Genomic DNA, 19423 nt, shown 5'->3' on the forward strand with positions numbered 1-19423 from the left:
TATCTTATATCTTTTTTTTTTTTTTTTTTTTTAGTGAGGCAACCAGGGCTAAGTGACTTGCCCAGGGTCACACAGCTAGTAAGTGTTAAGTGTCTGAGGCCGGATTTGAACTCAGGCACTCCTGATTCCAGGGCCAGTGCTCTATCCACTGCGCCACCTAGCTGCCCCTATCTTATATCTTTTAATAAAACCTTGAAAGTCTAAACTCTTGGTGAATTTATCAGTGATTTTAGCCAGTTTCCTCCCAAAACTGGGAGGGGGGGCAGATTAGAACCTACATTTAGATTTTTAAACAACACAGTATCTAATCCCATACATGAAAATATAGGCAACAATACTCTTTGCAAGTAGATTCTTTCCACCCCCAGGCTCAAGTCTATAGTGAAACATGTTCAGTTCTTAGCCATGTTCAAAAGGAATAGATATTATACAAACATTACTCTCCACTAAGATAACTTATTACAGTTAAATTCTATTCTTTAAAACAAAATAGAAGAGGTTCTGACTTTAATCTCATGAATTAATAGATTCACATCATTGTTTCACAAGTTTTTTTGTCTCTGTCTAATTATTCCCATATCATTCTGAAAGAATGAGCTACTTCATGAACTTAATCTTATACATAAACATAAATATTAGTAGGTAGATGACAAATCCACATACTAATAGTTGCTTAGGAAATGGAATGACTACAAATTTAGATTGAAAACATAAAATTTCACATAGTTTCATTATGCTCATCTCTTCTACTGATTATCTGCCCTGATTATAGAAATTTGCTATAAAAGAAAAAAGCAAGGATGTGATCATAACAGTATCAAAAGTGGTTCTCCAGGCCTATCTCTAAGAGCACAGAATGACTCAATAAATGTATACCAGGATAAAGAATCTTTAACTCTGTTTGATTAGAGGCAAGTATCATACTTAAATTTCAGAACAGTCAATCATATAGTAAAATCCCACCTCATTTACAGGGCATAGTGGTCAGACTCATGATTAATCAGGTGACAAACATATCTATTCAAAAGGAAGTAGCACAATGGGGAAACTGAATCAAGAGGATTGTATATTTGGTCATGCCAATGTCATTCCCACATCCTTTCCTAAACACATAATCTACCTGTAGCAGTTCAAGATCACACTCCCTCTAAATTGCTTACCGCATTTCTCTTCAATGGTGGATTACTGATTTAATGATCAATCAGACAATCAAACCTAAATTAAAAACTCAAAACAATATTAACTACAATCCCATGAGGTTTTACCTGTAAAGAATTAATTGTTAATTGAGGTTTTTATGCCTCAGCACCATGGCCTGGGGCTCCGCAAACCGCAAGGTGCTCCACCCACTGGTTGTAACCGTTGCCATGGCGCTGGCACCTCAGGTCATCACCACTCGCCAACGCCTACATGGGCCTGGCAGAATTATAATTATTGGAAGCCTACTGAGGGCAGTCATGTGACTGTCAGAGTGGCCATCCCATTGGCTGGGGCGGTATGGGGTTTTCTGGGATTAGGGGAGGAGAATTGGGCATTCTAGGGGGAAGCAGGAAGGTGATAGGTGTTCTGCTGTGTATTCTCAGCTGATTCCTGGGCAGTGGTATTTTCTCAGGTTGTATAATTTCCCTTTCCCCATTATATTTCTTTTCCCTTGATCCTACTGATCCTGTTTGTGTTGTTGTTGTTGTTTTTTTTAAGTTCATTCTTATAAAATAAATCCTGTTCTGTTTTGAGAGAGGCTGCCGGTCTCCTTCCTTGCCTCAATATTGCGGCGAGCTGCTTAGCTAACACTCTCCAATTAAAAATTGGTCCCCACATACCTTAAATAGCAAAATTTCACTTATTATAGCTTAGAGCTAGAAATAATTATTTCTCTTGCACTGTATTTTTGTTCAGTCATTTCTTTTTTCTTCTTTTTTTTTTTGCAGGGCAATGAGGGTTAAGTGACTTGCCCAGGGTCACACAGCTAGTTAAGTGTCAAGTGTCTGTGAGGCTGGATTTGAACTCAGGTCCTCCTGAATCCAAGGCCAGTGCTTTATCCACTGCACCACCTAGCTGCCCTTGTTCAGTCATTTCTGACTCTTTCTGACCCCATTTGGGCTTTTCTTAGCAGAGATACTGAAGTGATTTGCCATTCCCCTCTCTAGCTAATTTTACAGATGAGGAAATTGAGTCAAACAGGGTTAAGTTACTTGCCCAGGATTACTCAGCTAGTTAGTTTCTGAGGACAGATTGGAAATCAGGAAGATGAGTTTTTCTGACTGCCTATCACTCCATACATTGCACCACCTATCTGCCAGGCTTTAAATACACACCCATACACACACACACACACACACACACACACACCATCCCCTCCCCCCCAATTTCATTTACCATTCTTTTCCTTCATTTGTTCTTTTCTTCTTTTCCTTGAGTTTAAACTCATCCTCGTATGAAACTTACTAATTAGAAATCAAGAAATAATTACATTCTGGAATTCCACATAGATGGTGAATACAGAATAGTTTATTCAAAACCCCAGAAAAAACACTGGACAATTGCTGTAAACCTCTATAGTAAGAGATAGCCATCTCTTAACACCTCAAAGCAAAAATAAATCTTTAAGACTGGAGTGTGTTGATACAAAGTGTGCTCAAGATAAAACTTTAGTATATACTATTCCAGATATTCATGATCACAAGTCATTTTACATAAATCACTTTTATATTATAAACAGACTGGGCAACCTAAAGTAGTGGCCAGCCAATAAAAGCCCTTTATCTCCTGCCCTCTGTGATGAAATGAGGTATCCTCAATTCTTCCATTAAGCAGCATATGGAAATCGAGGTTTTGAGGGTGTCCTTGTAATGGGACAGCCACAGGCATGCAGCACCTCCTCCTTCCAGGGATGTAGATGGCTAACTTGGTACTGTCCCTGTAGAAGCCTCACTCCTCTATCTCATTTCTTCAGTATCCTGATAACTAAACCAATTGTCAAGAGCATTCCTACAGGAATGAGATATCATGAAAGGGTGTAGATTTTCAAATAACACTTTTATAATTATCTTCCTTTAGACAGTTTTGTTTTTATTTCAGAAGTTTTTCTTATAGTCTCTAAGCTAGTTGTCTATGACTTTTCCTTCCTTCCTTCCTTCTTTCCTTCCTCCATCCCTTCCTTCCTTCCTTAACTGTTTATATATATATATATATATATATATATATATATATATATATATATATATATATGTATATATGTATATATATATATATATATTCATCTGTTTATTTCTTTGTTTGTTTGTTCCTCTGTCTATTATTTTTGCAAGACAATAGGGGTTAAGTGATTTTTCCCAGGGTCACACAGCTAGTAAGTGTCAAATGTTTGAGGTCAGATTTGAACTAAGGTCCTCCTGACTTCAAAGTTGGTACTCTACTCACTGTGCCACTTAGGTACCTCTATGACTTTAATTTAGACAACTTTTGATAACTATATTTGGGAGAAAGGTTGAACATGATATTAATTAATATGATTTTGAGCTCTACTGCCTTGGGGAAGTGGAAAGCAAGGATAGGGCTTGTAATTTTGTATGCATCAGGCTAGATAACTAAAATAGAATACATCTCCAGAATTTTGGGATAAAGTTAGAAAAATCACCAGAAGTATTCCTTAAAGATTTAGTGAGTCTAATCATTCATAGAAATATCTCTTACCCATCTCCTAAGAGAAATAAATATGTAGGTGTTAGACAAAAGATCATAAAATCACAGAATTTGAATTAGAAGTAACCTGAATAATAATCATAAGTAAAATGCAAAGAATTTACATATTCCATCTCATTTTAATCAATCAATTAATAACATTAAGCACCAACTATGTGCCAGGCACTATACTAAGTGCTGGAGATACAAAAAGAGGTGAATGATAATACCTACCCTCAAGGAACTTACAATTTAATTGGAGAGACAACATGCAGGCAGATATATACAAAGCAAGTTATTTATGGGATAAATAGGAAATAACTGAGAGAGGAAAGGCACTCAAATTAAGAGGCCATGAAAAAAGCTTCCTGTAAAAGACAGGATTTAGATAGGACTTAAAAGAAGTCAGGGAAGTCAGTAGGTAGTGCTAAGGAAGGAGAACATTGCAGGCATGGGGGGTATAGAGAAAAAAGGCTAGGAGCTGAGAGATGGGAGTGTCTTGTTTGTAAAAGAGCCAAGAGTTTGGTGTCACTGGATTGAAGGGTACATGTAAGATGTAAGAAGACTAGAAATGTAGGAGACAAGTCATGAATAGCTTTGAATGCCAAACAGAGCATTTTGTATTTGCTGCTTGAGGCAATAAGAAACCTCTAGAATTTATTACATAGGAAGGTGACATGCTTTTAAAGAAAATCACTTTAGTAGTGACTGAATGGAGGATGGGCTAGAGAGGGGAGAAACTTGAAGCAGGCACCAGCAGGCTATTGCAATAGTCCAGGCATGACATGATAAAGACCTCTACCAGAGTGGTAGCAGTGTCAGAGGAGTATTTGAGAAATGTTGCAAAGGTGAAATCAACAGAACTTGGCATATATGGAGTGACAGCAAATGAGAAAACCAGGGTGACCCCTTAGATTATGAGCTTGAGTGACTGGAAGGAAGGTGTTGCCCTCTATAAAGGTAGGGAAGGTAGGAGGAGAGGAAGAGTCTAGGGAGGAAAAAAACAAACAAACCATGAGTTCTGTTTTGGACATGTTGAGTTTAAGATGTTTTACTGGACATGCAGTTGGAGATGCAAGATTGGAGCCAAAAGAAAATAATGTCCTTTGCCAACTCCTAAAGACCTCAGCTGAGATTGATTTGGACCGATTGGATTGACTGAGAATTGACTGACTTAGCTGATTAACATATTTGAAGTTGACTTGATTGAAACCAAACCTGCATGACTCTGAAGAGGGTGTGTTCTCAGAGACTGTGGACTTTGACTTCAAGTCCAGGGAATCAATGGACTTGAATGCTACCAGCCAATTAGCTTGGAGCTGTGTGTAGACACCACCTCCCTTCCAGCCCTGCAGGTAGCTTCCACTCTGACAGGCACAGGAAGTTCCTATTTTTGGTCTGAGACTTGTAGGTGAAGGTGGCTCTTTTTCTGTTCTCTCTCTCTCTCCCATATATCCTAGCTAGGCTTACCTATCTTTCTGACCCAGGTGTTCTCTTTTTACTAATACCTGGCATGCTTTAATAAATACTTAATGCCCCAAACTGGTGCTAAAGCTTCTAATTTATAAGTAAACCCTAGCTAATTTTCTCTACACTTGGGACAGGAGTAAGGTGACCACACATTAGATTTGTGTGTGTGTGTGTGTACATAGGGTGCTTTATTCTCTGCGAAGTGTTACATGCTAAGGTGGGTTGGGCTTGGGCAGATGTCCCCATATGTACAGAACTGAATAAAGTGGATCTCTGGAGAGAAGTCCCAGTGTGCCTGTGATATAGGAGGGAGGAAGAGGAACAAATAGTTTGGGGCCAGGTGGTATTAGGTGTGGAATAGGGGCAGGAACAAGGCTGTTCTCGGTGGTAGTCACTTCCACGTAGAGGTCGTCTGTCGAGCCTGAAGAGTCTTCTGTACCACATCCTTCCACTGGGCATCTGAGATCTCCTGGGCCCAAGCAGGGACTCCCGGGGCAGGCAGACTTACTCCGGCCATTGTCCGTTTCACCAGCTCTACATGTTCTGGGTCCATGGGTATGGAGCTTCTGCTGCTCAGTGCTACGGCTCCCTCCTCTTCCTCATCCTCACTCTCCACAGGAGGGTCAGGCAGGTGCAGCCCCAGGGCCTAGATACGCTCCTGAATGTCAGTGACAGCGTCTTCAATACTTTCCACTGGGGCCAGCTCAGGGTCCTGGTTCAGAGGCTGGTAGGAATAGTCCGTTGGGCCTGACCCCAGGTCTTCAGGTTCTTCCTCGGGTTCCTCACTGCTCCAGTCACCTGTGCCGTCTGTGGGGCCCTGATGCTGCCCCAGATCCTCATTCTGGTTTGGGAAGATACGCTCAGGACCCATCTTATCTTCCCCCAGAACCACTGCTGCCATGCAGGCCGGTGCTGCTCTGAGCCCGTGGCCGAACCCGCACCCCGACTTCCCCACACATTAGATTTTAAACATCACAGAACTAAGCAAAGAGGTCATGGCAAGACAGAAAGATAGCCTACCTTTTGAAAATCATCAGCATAGGGATGATAATTAAATCCATAGGAGCTGATGAGATCCCCAAGTGAAGTAGTAGAAAGGAAGAGAAGAGGGCCCCAGATCCTCACAATAACCCTGTAAGGTCAGTAATGTTATTCCCATTTTACACATGAGGAAAATGAGGCAGACAGAGGAGAAATGACTTGGTCCAGAATCACATAGCTAGTAAGTGTCTGAGGGAGAATTTAAACTCAGGTCTTCGTGATTCGAGATCCAGCACAGTATCCACTCAGAAGCTTCCTTAGAGATCACAAATCTAGATTTGGAAGTGATTTCACTGTAGGTGTCATCTTGCCCAACTGCCTTATTTTTCAGATGAGGAAAATTAAGTGACTATTCCAAGGTCACATGGGTAGTAAGAAATGGAGCAGAGATTTGAATTGAGGTTCTCAAACTCGAAATCCACTGCTTGGTTCTATGGCTTGTCATTGTCTGTAAGGACTTTCTTGAATTCCAGGAAAGAGCCCAAGATGCTTCCTTAAAAAGGACAGTAAGTAGCAGCTTCAAATGTAACTAACCTAAGACAGACTAATCTCCATAATTGCCCCAAGTCAGTCAGACGGAATAGGTCAGCAAGTTTTTATTAAGTCTCTACTATGTGCCAGGCACTGTGCTGAGCAATGGAGTTGCAAATACAAAGAATGAAATCGTCCTTACAGGGACTGAGCTTTTGATGAATGATAATAAATAGTGACAAGAGAGAACTGAAAAGAAATAAGAGAGTGCACTAATTAGCTGACAGTATCTGACCAGGCATATCCTGTGAATAGTGGTGGATATATCCAGTTATTGTGACTTGATCGCAATATCCATTAAAATTGTACAACTATCTTCTATCTGACTCAGGGCTCAGTGGGCAATGATCTGTTATTACATCGATTTTCTCATTGGACTTTCCTCTTTGGAAAGAGAATGAGTTTATTGGCAAACATGAATTTTTAAGTCAGCTTTGCAGTTGAATAGTTGCATTACATTAACCTCTCAATACCCAAGGCTTCCTTTCCACAAACTTCCTATACCAGTGAAATCATATCGTAGGTCCCTCTCTACCTCCCCTTCCCCCAATCCTAAATGAACAAATTTAAACTGATAACATGGAATTTATGAAACTGCAAAGCTGAGCACTGGGCCCAGGGACTGAGGTGTCTCATCAATGTGCTGCTGCCTTATGGGACACAGACTGATCAGGCCACCAGCTTCTCATTTACTCCACATTTTAGTCACAACAAGTTCCCCCTATATCTAAGAGGATATTTGTACTGAGTTGTAAATGAAAATGCTAATCAACTTATTTCTTCAATCCAGAGGTCAGAGAGCAGGATTTTGGGTACAATGGAGGGAGGGAAAAGAAGGGCATCTTCACAGGTTTAGGTGAGCAGAAGAATGGCAAATTTCCAATGTTCTATGTGCCAGGTTTTATAGAACTACACAACAGCATAATTTGAAAAGCACAAACTACAAAGGAGGGTCCTCTCTGGAGGACTTAGTAGTGTGAAGGGTCCCAATTATTCTACAATTGCTACCTTTCTATTCTTCACTCCTAAGATTTTCTAAATGTCCTTAACAGGCACTTAAGGAAATGTTCTTTTATTTGCCAGGATACTCACCAGCTGAACTACTCAAATGGAGATTCTGAAATGGCAGAACTGGTCTGCCAGTATAAACTAGCTGTTGTTCAGCTGAATAGTCAGTGAAAAGAAATTTTTCTGATGATGAAATGTCTGTGTTATCTGGCTTCTACTTTGCCACATATAACCAGAGCTATCTGCAATTAATAAGCAATTCTGCATTTCCTTCAAAATTCATCGAAACGCTTTATTTCTCAATGATTCTTCCCTCTATAATCTAGTGCCAACTGACTTTTCCAGACATATTTCATATTACTCTCCTTCATGTATGCTATATTCCAGCAAAAGTAGGTTAGTAGTTCCTCCAACTCAACAATCCATCTTTTGTCTTCATGCACTTTCACGGACTATCCCTTATGTTTATAAACTCCATGTTCACTTCTTCTTGACCTTCTGCCTCTTGGATTCTTAGCTTCCTTCTAGGCAAAGCTGAAGTACCACCTACTATATGAATCTTTTCTTCTTTTCTCAAAGTTGTTAGAATTCTCCCCTTTTTCATATAACCTTATACTTATCTGTAGACGTGTTGCATTCCCCCACCAGAATTTAAGTTCCCTGAGGGCAAGTACTATATCAATTTTGTCTTTAAATAATACTCAGCACATGAATAATCTGTAATCCCATCTAAAAACAAATGTAAAATTGAATTGAACTAGGTGAGATACCTAGAGCAATAGGGAAGCATCATTTTTTTTTTAATTGAACAGATGATTATCTGAGTAATGTCAGCTTGTTTGCCTATGGAAAGCTAAGCAAGATGGTCGTTCTTTTGACTCATGGAATGCCCAAATCTTATGAGACAGGATACCCCTAAGTAAAGCTGTCAGCTAAACACATTTCCATTATATATCCATTTTCACTGCCCCGTTCTATCTTCTAAGTGTTTAAGCATTCCATGCTGATGTTGTCTGTAAAATACTCAGGATTAAAAATGTCTCCTTACTTGCTTTTTTATTGGTTATTCATAACTAATACTCTAGCATCTTTTAAACTGCTATCTATATTTCTTGTTTAATTCACAATTTTGTTAATTCTTTATAGCAGGTGAGGGTTAAAGAATCAAGATGGAAGACCTCCAATAGAATCATCTAACTGATTTGAGGACAGAGAGGATGGAGTCTGCCCTTATGTAATGGAGAAGGAGGAGGGAGGCAGTCTAGACTACATTTGGGAAGTGCTTTAATGCTTTTAATGATATCAGGTATCCTGTCATTTAAATATCTAAAATAATGCAGTTTTATTATAAATCTTAAAGCCCCATAATCACTGAAGAATCTAAGATTCTTATGACTCAAAGACCAAAGGAAGTCTCAAGAAGTCTGCAACATTCTAATATTGAGTTACATGTAAGAAGCAGCATAGGGGATTTCATTCCAGAAATGCATGTCTAGGTAAAACCAGTGGGTCATTCATGTTAGAAAAGGAAAATATAGAAAGTAGATTGAGCACTACAAAATACATACAGAATAAATATATATATATATATAGAATATAGAATGTAAATAGAAATGTATAGCTATCTACAGAAATGCATAGACTATATTATGCAGGAAATATACAGAAAATATACAGAAATCTAGAGGAAAGACTCTAATAGAATGGATAGAATGTAGAATATTACTTATCATTTATGCTGTATAAACCCTGTATGTTCATAGTTGTTTGCATGCTTTCTTATACATTAGAATGTAACTTCTTGATGGCCAAGACCATGTTTTTAACTTTCTTTGTATCCACAACACTTACCAGAGTACCTGAAACATAATAAGCACTTACTAAATACTCACTGACTATTGACTAACTGGCATGGACAAAAGTTGTGCAAGATGACAGGGCATGGATAAGATCTGCATCAATGGCATGAATACCCACATTAATGAAATAATTGATTAAATAATATATAGCTAATAGGCACTTAATGTTTATGGATCTGATTTTTGTTGGAAAGATTTGCTTCAGGCTTTTGTTGGAGCAACAAGTTCACTGGGAGCTCTCCTTGGTATCTTGGTACTAAGATCCCACCCCATGCTTCCCTGGTCTACTTTGTACAGCTTTGGCTTTTACTTATTTGACCATTAGTCCTGTCTTATACCTACCTGCAATTGTAACCTTTTTTGACCTCAGAGTGTGTGGCCAAATTTCCCATCTAACTTCTATCTGAAAATTTTGACTTTTCCTTGAATTAGGTAAGCAGCTCATGTTTGTGACCAACAACTCCAGGTTATCACAATGCACACTCTGCACATTAAGTCATAAGACTTTCCAGATTCCTTGTATCAAGGTAGACACTGAATGACTCTTTCTTAGTTATGAAAAATCCTCAGAGTACACTATTGTGCTACGTGTAGTCAGAAGGAGAAAATCAGGCCGACCAATACTACCCATAAACTGGGATATTTATAAGTAAAAGTAAAGCTGTCAGAAATTATGTGAGAAGCCAATCAAGTACCCCAAATTAAGTCATCTGTTTATTCGAATGATGCATTTAAATCTATATTGTTATTAGGAAAGGTCTAGTCATTTTGAGTTTTAGAATATAACTTCCTAGATAATTAGTTGTGGTAATTTTACCAAAAACCTTTGTCTCACAAACCTCCTTAATTCATAGTCAAATGATCATCTGCCCTTTACCTTTAGCATTTGAGAAGTGAATACCTGTTCCCCAGGTATGCAATCATTTTGAAACATCAATGAGAAATTTCTGATGTTCTATGCTTCATCAGAGCCACTCAATCTGACTACATAAGCTTTGATTTGGCTTATCTTCCTTTCTCTTTACCCTGTGGTTTAAAATGTCATTTTGAGGATAATCCAATCTTTTTTTGGACTTTGGGGTGAATGGAAATTCATTTTTATATTTTTGTTTTGGTGTTCTTTGCATGAAAAATTCATTCTGTGAATAGCAATTCCTTTAAGTGGGCTTTTCCATGTGAATGTTTTCTTTTAAAGCTCACATCATGATGTCTGACTATTAAAGTCCTATGTACAGCATTTAATTACACAATAGGACAAGCCGCAACTATCAAATCTAATTACAGCCTGCCTCTATGTTTCCTATGATTATAAGGCTATGAAACTATTTGCTTACTTCAAAAGCATTGCTCAGTCCAGAATTATTATATATTTTTCATATGTATATGTATGCATATGCTCCATACATGTTCTTACTTTAGTCATGGGAAAAACTATCAAAAATCTATATATTAATCAAAATACTAGTCATTCTACATAATTTATGTTAATCTCCGTATGATAGATTTAACCCTCATAACTAACATTTTCCTTCTCCCTTCTATGTCTTTGTAATCTTTTCATACTCTTCCAATAAGGCTAATGTGATCAACTCAGTCTGTGTCAATGTTACTATTGAAGAGTAATAATATGGGTAAGACAAAGGAAATAAACATTTACATAGCAATCACCATGTTCTGTACACTCTGCTAAGCACTTTTTACAAATATTATACTATTGGATCCTCATAATAATCCTGTGAGGGAGGTACTATTATTATCCCCATTTTATAGTTGAGGAAGCTGAGGCAGTGCTTAAATGATTTGCTGGAGTTCACAGAGTAAGTACCTAAGGCTGTATTTGAACTTAGGTATTCCTTACTGCAGGCTCAAATCTCTATCAGTTATGCCCCCAACTGCCTCTAATAATAATGACAGCTAACATTTATTCAGTACTTTACATACTATATCTCATTTGACACTCATGAAAATGCATTGAGTTAGATATTGAAGGTAGGATCATCCCCATTTTACAGATGAGGAAACTGAGATCCAAAGAGGATAAGGAATTTTCCAACATTCACATAGATAGCAATTGTTAGAGAAAAGATTAGAACTCAGCTCCCTGTGACTCAAAATCCAGCATTATTTCTACTTTACCACACTGCCACCCATGTAGAGTTATGACAACTGCAATAATAATCATTTTAAATAACAGCATAATTCAGTAGGTCATTTTGTATTGGAACAAATGAGATAACCTATGTAAAAGCTCTTTGTAATCCTTAAATTACTATATAAATCCTAGGTATTATCGTGATCATAATCATTGTTATTGTTATGGATTTTCTCATGCCCTGTTCCATCTGCATAGTGTAGAGAAAAGAGGTTTTGTTAGGAATTGAAAGCCCAGGTTTCAAATCCCAACTGTGAAAGTTACCAGCTGTTTACTATGACAGGTCACTTCAGGTCTCTGAGCTTATTCCCTTATCTATGAAAGGAGGATAATACTACTCATACTATTTCACTTGCAGAGTTGTTGTGAGCAAAGGACTTAATAAATCTTAATACACTAAATAAATGTGAGCTACCAAGTATCAATGTCAACTGGCCCAGGTCGGATGAGGCCAGGAGTAAGACAGATGGGGAGAGGATACCAGCTGTTTTCCAAGTTTGTAATTAGACTCATAGGGCTCTAGACATGTGATATTGGGCAAGAAGGAAGAATTAAAGCTTGACATGAGATACAAAAACCATCTGAGCATAAATGGCAGAGGCATTGCCAAATTGCAAATCAAGGAGTGATCAAACTAGGTTGGTAAACAGTTCCTGAAGTGTGTGGTGAATCAGAAGTTTGTTGGTGAAATACAGTTGAGTCACAAACCAGGAAGCAGTGATTTTCCAGGGAGTTATGCAAATATTTAGCCTGGGATGGTAGGAGAAAAATGAGTGGACATGAACACTGGTCATCTATGCCACGATTCATAAACTTTTTCCACTCATGACCCCTTTTGCCCCAGAAATTTTTACATGACCCCAGGTATATAGATATATAAAATTGGTATACAAATCAAACATTTGTTGCCAAGTTTTTCACAACCCCAACATTCAGTTACATGACCCCCATATTGGGTTGCAACCCATAGTTTAAGAATCTTTGATCTATGCAGAGTAAAGATAGCTAAAAGGCCTTTGACAGTTTGGCAGGAGAGTGAGTGGCTGCCACATTTCTCTATTATAGCCAACAGGTCATTGTTGGGCTTGCACTTGCTATGGTGATACCTGGCAATTTTAAAATGTCACAGTCAATTGAATGTACTGCATTATTAATCTAATTGTCCATTAAAATGCCTAAAAAGGGGCAGTTATGTGGTATGGCAAAATAATATAGAACTTCCAATCAGGAAGACCTGAATTCAAAACCTGCCCTCAGATACTTACTAGCTATGTGACCCTAATCATATCAGTTACCCTCTTCAGCCTCAGTTTCCTCATCTCTAAAACTGGAAAAATAATAGAACCTACCACTTAGGGCTGTTGTGAGGATAAAATGTGCTAATGTATGTAAAATGCTATGTAAGTGCTAGCTATAATTAAATTTACTAAATCTACTATCTTTCAATTTTTTTTCTTCATTATATAGACATGATCTCAGAGCCTCCCCCTCCAAACCAATAAAGAGTATGGTTCCTAGCAAACCAAGGTAAAAAGCATCCTATTGAATTTAATTTTGGATACATCATCATTTTTAATTAGGTCTACTAAATAATTTGCTTTAAGCCTACTTTGATTTCTCTTAGTGGCTATGTGGGCCAGTGGTTTCCTTCAGGGCTGGCTGGCTCTGCTGATTCCACTCATACCTAATGACTCTCTGCATGCTCCCTGGTTGATTGCATTCCCTTGTGCTACTCTTAATTTGGAGGGAATTATGCTCTGTATGCACATTGTATGTTTTCTCCATACACAAACACAAATGCATATTATAAAAGAAAATAACAATGATCTTATTTCTTAAATACATAGAAGAGAGATCATGCTATCTATATGTGGAATGCAGACAGTAAAAATACAGAAAGATCCAATGGAGCCTCAAAGATTCAAAATTAATTTTAATACTTATTTTGTGAATAGTGTAACTATGACTTCATAGACACATACTCTTTAGAATCTTAGATTACAGAGCTTGAAAGGGACTTTAGGGACCTGACACCTAGTTCAACCCTCTTGTTTTGTAGTTTGGGAAACTGAGGTCCAAGTGTGATGGAACTTATCCCTCATTATATAACAGTTTAGTGCCTGAGACAGGATTCAAACCCATAACCTCTAACTCCCAATGTGATGCTCTTTCCACTACACCATGTGGCACACATGTTGTTATAACCAGTTAAATGTCACTGTTGGGCATAAAACCGGTTGCATTTTCATGCTTGGAAAGTTTGTGTAAAATAGTCTAATGGGCACTTTGGAATTCACACAGGTTCACAGATCTAGAACTGGAAGGGGCCTGAGAGTCCAACCCTCCTTGTTTTATAGATGAGGAAATTGATGTCCAAAGAGGTTAAATGACTTGACCTACCTATGACATAGGAAACATCAGAGGTAGGATTTGAACCCTTCCTCTGGAGGCAGTATACCTTCCCTTGTATTATGCTGCCATTCAGCTCTTTCATGAATGGTCTATTAAACTATGATTTTCAGTTATCCCAGTTACCACACTAAGCATACCAGGTAGATGACGGGATAGTCATAACTGAAATTCCAAAGTATAATTGGATAGTTAGCTCCTACATCTATGAGATATTTCATGTCCATCAAAATTATGTTTCAAAAGTGTCATGTCACAGAAAAACTTGCTACACAATAGTCAGAGGAAATTTGGATTAAATGTGAATAAATAACCAAGGACTTTGTTGAGTATAAGATTCAAGCCTACCATTCCAAGATAATATGAATTAGTGAAAATGATTCAAAAATAACATCTGTACTATAAAAACAATACAAATATTTTGGACACTGTCTAGAATTATATCTGTATGGACATTTGCCACTGCTTGAATCTAACAGTTTAAATGTAGTTCCATAAATTGACCTTCTGTTAAACTTAATTAACTTCTTTTCACTCATAACAACTAAATTAGATATGCTCATAAAGTCTGAAATCTGCCTAGGTCCATAACATTAGGATTTATATATGTATATGTATATATAGAGATATATATGCACTTGTATATATTTTATATTTGGCTCCCAAATATTAAGACATTTCATGTTCTACTGCTGCCATAAAATACAAAATGAACTCTATTGTGGACGGAGCATCATTTTGACAAGTGTAATGTTACCATAATGCTATACCATACTGTGCCTATATATCCTGCTATAGATACATAGGTGATATTTAACTCTCACAAAATTAAAGGAGCACCCAAAGAGAAGATGTGATCAGTGGGCATTTCATCAATAATTATAGATAGCATTTATGTATATAATGCTTTATGGTTTGTGATGTCTTTTACAAATATCCCATTTGATCCTTACAACAAATCCTGAGAGGTAAGTACTATTATCATCATCCCCATTTTATAGATGAGGAAACTGAGATAGGTGGAGGTGATTTGCCTAAGGTCCCTCAGCTAGTAAGTGTCTGGGGTTGGATTTGAACTAATGTCTTCCTGATGCCAGGTTGATCGTGTTATCCTTTGTGCCACCTAGCTGCCTATGAAAGGATCAGAAAAAAGTAAGGAATGAAAGAGAGAGCTGAAACATTAAATCCAAGAGAACAGGAAGGAGCAAAAAAAAAAAAGCAAACAAACAAGCTAGGTTAATTGAAGTGGCATACCATGAGACAAATCCCAATGGGACAAGCAAACAGGATAGAAAAAGCCAGAAGTTGAAAACTACAGTCAAGCCAATGGGATCCAAAGTTTTTACAAAGTAAGAACAACATTGTAAAGAAAACCTTTCAAAGACTTAAGAACTCTGATCACTGACTGGCTATGATTCCAGAGGACTTATGATGAAGTGTACTACTCAACTCCTGACAGAATGCTTCAGAATGAGATTCCAATTTGGACACAGTTAAGGTGGGAATCTCTTTTGCTTGACTCTGCATATTTGTTACAAGGGTTTGTTTTTCTTTTTTCAATTAAAATAGAGAGGACATGTAGGGCATAAGATGCAACAAAAAAAATAAAAGAAAAGGGTCTTTGAGGCATTGTTTTTTAAATGAATAAAAAAGAACAGAAGGAAACACCTATGGACACACAGTCAAACGGTACAGCTCTGAAAGCTACATGTTGAAATTTTAATAGACTTAAATGGAAAAGTAAGCTGTTCATAATTTGCATTTGCTATCTCAGATAAAATCTTCTTTTTCTGTTCTGTTTTATATATGAAAATGTTCATAAAATCTTGGTGTATGGATCAGAATTTTTAAAAAATCAGCAAATAGTTGTTTTGAATGTTGTCATGAAGATAAGTGTTGTCATGTGATAGCAATGTGATAGTTGTCTTTTTGATAAAACTCTGGAACAAAATTTGGTTATGCCTAAACTTATAACTTAGAGAAGACATTGTGATGGAAATTAAAGACATAGCAGGCAGATCTAGCTTCAGAAACAAGAAGCAGCAGCTGTTGAGGTATTGTTTGCTGAGGCATTTGAAATAGGCTTTAAGGGACAAGGGCAGCTAGGTGGTGCAGCCAATAGAGTATCAGGCTTGGAGTCAGGAAAACTTCTTTGTGAATTCAAATCTGGTGTTAGATACTTATTAGCTCTGTAACCCTGGGCAAGTCACTTAATCCTTTTTGCCTCAGTTTCCTCATTTGAAAAATAAGGTAAAGGAAATGGCAAACTACTTCATTATCTTTGCCAAGGAAACTGTATGGGGTCCTGAAGAGTCTGACATGAGTCTAAAATGACTGAACTGAACAGAAGAATTTAACAGGTGAAGAGGGATAGGAGGCCAATATTCTAGCCATAGGGATGGACATGAGTAAGGGCTTAGGGGAGGAGAATGCTTAGGGAGTATTTAAGGTTCAGAGGATAGTTGGTTTTGGTGGAAGCATAGAGTAAATGGAGGAATGCTATTACATAAGATTACAAAAGGAAGTCAGTGATAGATTTTGAAGGGTCTTGAATGACACTGATGGTAACACAGGAACAGGAAATATCTTGCTTATGTCAATCCAGAAGGATTTAACCCACAAGGAAATAGACTCCGAAATCCCAGACAATCAGGATGGAATTTCTCAGAATACAAGGTTCTGTATGATTCTTCCCACCATGGAATCATGTAGAGATCATATTCTACCATTCTCAAGAGGCTAAGACTGGGATCCCATCAGATCACCATCATCAGGGCAATCCTCAATACTGGTTACTATAGTTTTAAGTTAACTATTTCAGAATCGCAGCTGTAATTCCTGTACAACTACTTTTCACCTGCCATGTATTTAAGCCTCCCTTCCCTCTTACTGTCCCTGTTGACCACAATTGTATGCAGGGTGTGACTTTAGCTAAGTATATGTGCGTTTGTCTACTTCCTTCCATATGTTCAGAAGCTCCAGGGCATTTCCATTTTGTCAGCTTCAATGAATGGAAGTTGCTGAAAGAAAGGAATCAAGGATTGAACCTTTGGGAAAAGGGACAGTACATAACTTGAGGCTGAAGGTTTCAGAAAAGTTTGAAAAATAGGAATGGAGCATTTCAATTTGATGCGAACCTATTGACTTCTCCCTTTTCTGCACTTTTCCCCAGGTGTCTTTTTAAAATGTCTAAATTCCTTACTGTTAAAATTATGGTGACATCATTACTGATTTCTATATATGCTATTTTGTGGTGTGGGTTCTATTTTCTATCATTTGTGTATTTCTTGTTCCATTTTCATTTCAATGACAGAAAGGTAATAAATCCAGGTTTATGTAAATCTGCCATAGTGCTTGATACCTCAGAAGAGAATGCTGTTGATCTGTTTGACCTGAGTTTATGCTTGCTTCAAAATGATGGAGAAGGCTGTTTTCTGGTGTCAGCTACAGAGTTGTGTTTTCCAAAGAACAGTCTGTCCTTGATTTAAACTTTGTACATTGCAGCTTTTCATGAAAAGAGGAATACAAGTCCTTCCTAGTGTTAGCTGATTCTGTAGCTCAGACAATAAATTAGTTCTTCTTCTAAGTTTAGTCTGTTTCTAGACAGCTAGGTGTCAGTGAATAGAGCTCAGGGCCTAGAGTCAGGAAGACCTGAATTAAAATGTGACCTCAGACAACAGTATCTGTGTAATGCTGGACAAGTCACTTAACCCTGTTTGTCTCAGTTTCTTCATCTATAAAATGAGCTGAAGGAAATAGCAAATCATTCCAATACATGTGCCAATAAAACTCCAAATGGGGTCACAAAGAGTTGAATATGACTGAAATGACTGAGCCACAAAAGTACTTTTCACCTTATATCTAGGAATTTAGAAAATAAATTATCATAAAGGCAAAGCTACACATAAAGATGAGAATGGGGACGGGCATCAGGAGTAGGAGGGAAGGAAAATACTCTCTGGCCTGCAGTAAATTCAGATGACCACTCCTGTTTTTACATATAGATTTCAGCTAAGTATAGTGGCACCTGATTGTAATCTCTGATACTAGGGAAGGTTGAGCCTAGTGGATATCTTGTTCACAACAGTTGTGAACTGCAGTGGGCTCAGTTAACAGGGTATCTTCATTAAGCCCAACATCAATATGGTGAACCCCCAGGAGCAGGAGCCACCAGATTGCCTAAAAAGAGGCAAACTGGCCCAACTCAGAAATGGAGCAGATCAGTAGGAGGACAGAGCCTGCGAGTAGGTGCTGTACATCTAGTTCCAGCCAGGGAGAGACAGGCAGATCCAACCTAAAAAATAAGTATAGATTTCAGACTTTTTATTTTGAAATCAGGTGATTACCAAAGAATCTATGCAGTTGAAGATCTCCTCAGAATAGAACTTCCACAATTATTTGTATGATGCTAAATTATCATAATTGCCATTCATTTTAAGGGTACATTGCTACTTATGTGTCAAAACGCAAAGGTCTCATAAAAGATAGTTTTTACTTTGGCTATCCAGGTTTGGGACCACCTAGTGAGGCAATTAAGAGCAGAATACCTTGCCCATTGAAAATTTTCATTCTCTTTGCTTTTTGTAACTCATTTGTTCCCCTGTGGCTTGTTTCCATATGCTTGTCTAACAAATTCAGATGATAAACCCAGTGGAGTAGAACTTCGTCACAGTATAGTTTAATTAAGGACATAAACCTTATGTGTCACCCAAAAAAGTCAGTGTAAGAATTTCCTGAGGGTAAAGGTTAGATTTTCATAGCTCTACTTGTTCAGAGCCAAGCACAGAAGTAGGCATACATACTCAATTAGATAAATAAATGCTTTTTTGTAATTATATTGATCACAGAGTTTAACTTTGGAGGAGTACTGAGGCATCTATGTATTGCCCTGACAATAGCAATAGAGAAATCAGCTGTCTTCCTGAGGCATGTATTCAGGAAGGAAATAAGGAAGAAAGACACTCTGAAGACAAAGCAACTGCCTGTACTGGAAGGAGAGATATGGTATAGGCCAAGTGAGTGGCCATCCAATTATAGAGAGGAGACCAACAAAGGTGTTTGCTAACTGAGGCAACTATTTGTCAAACTGATAATAACTAACGAGAGGTACACTGTCTTCCTGGGGAATGTATCCAAGATTGAAAGTGACTCTCCTAAGACTTGTCAAAACAGATGACTGTCACCCAATTTCAGTGACTCACATAGGCAAAATAATACTGCTACAAGGTATGAGGTGTAGTAGTGGATAGAGGGGTGGGCTTGAAATCAGGAA

At 37.9% G+C, this 19423-nt stretch overlaps 1 pseudogene; it reads right to left on the reverse strand.

Moving 5' to 3' along the window:
- Nucleotides 1-5322: 5322 nt before the first annotated feature.
- Nucleotides 5323-6070, reverse strand: LOC122735326 (annotated as a pseudogene).
- Nucleotides 6071-19423: the final 13353 nt, after the last annotated feature.

Source organism: Dromiciops gliroides, chromosome 1 (assembly GCF_019393635.1).
Source record: "Dromiciops gliroides isolate mDroGli1 chromosome 1, mDroGli1.pri, whole genome shotgun sequence".
NCBI lineage: Eukaryota > Metazoa > Chordata > Mammalia > Microbiotheria > Microbiotheriidae > Dromiciops > Dromiciops gliroides.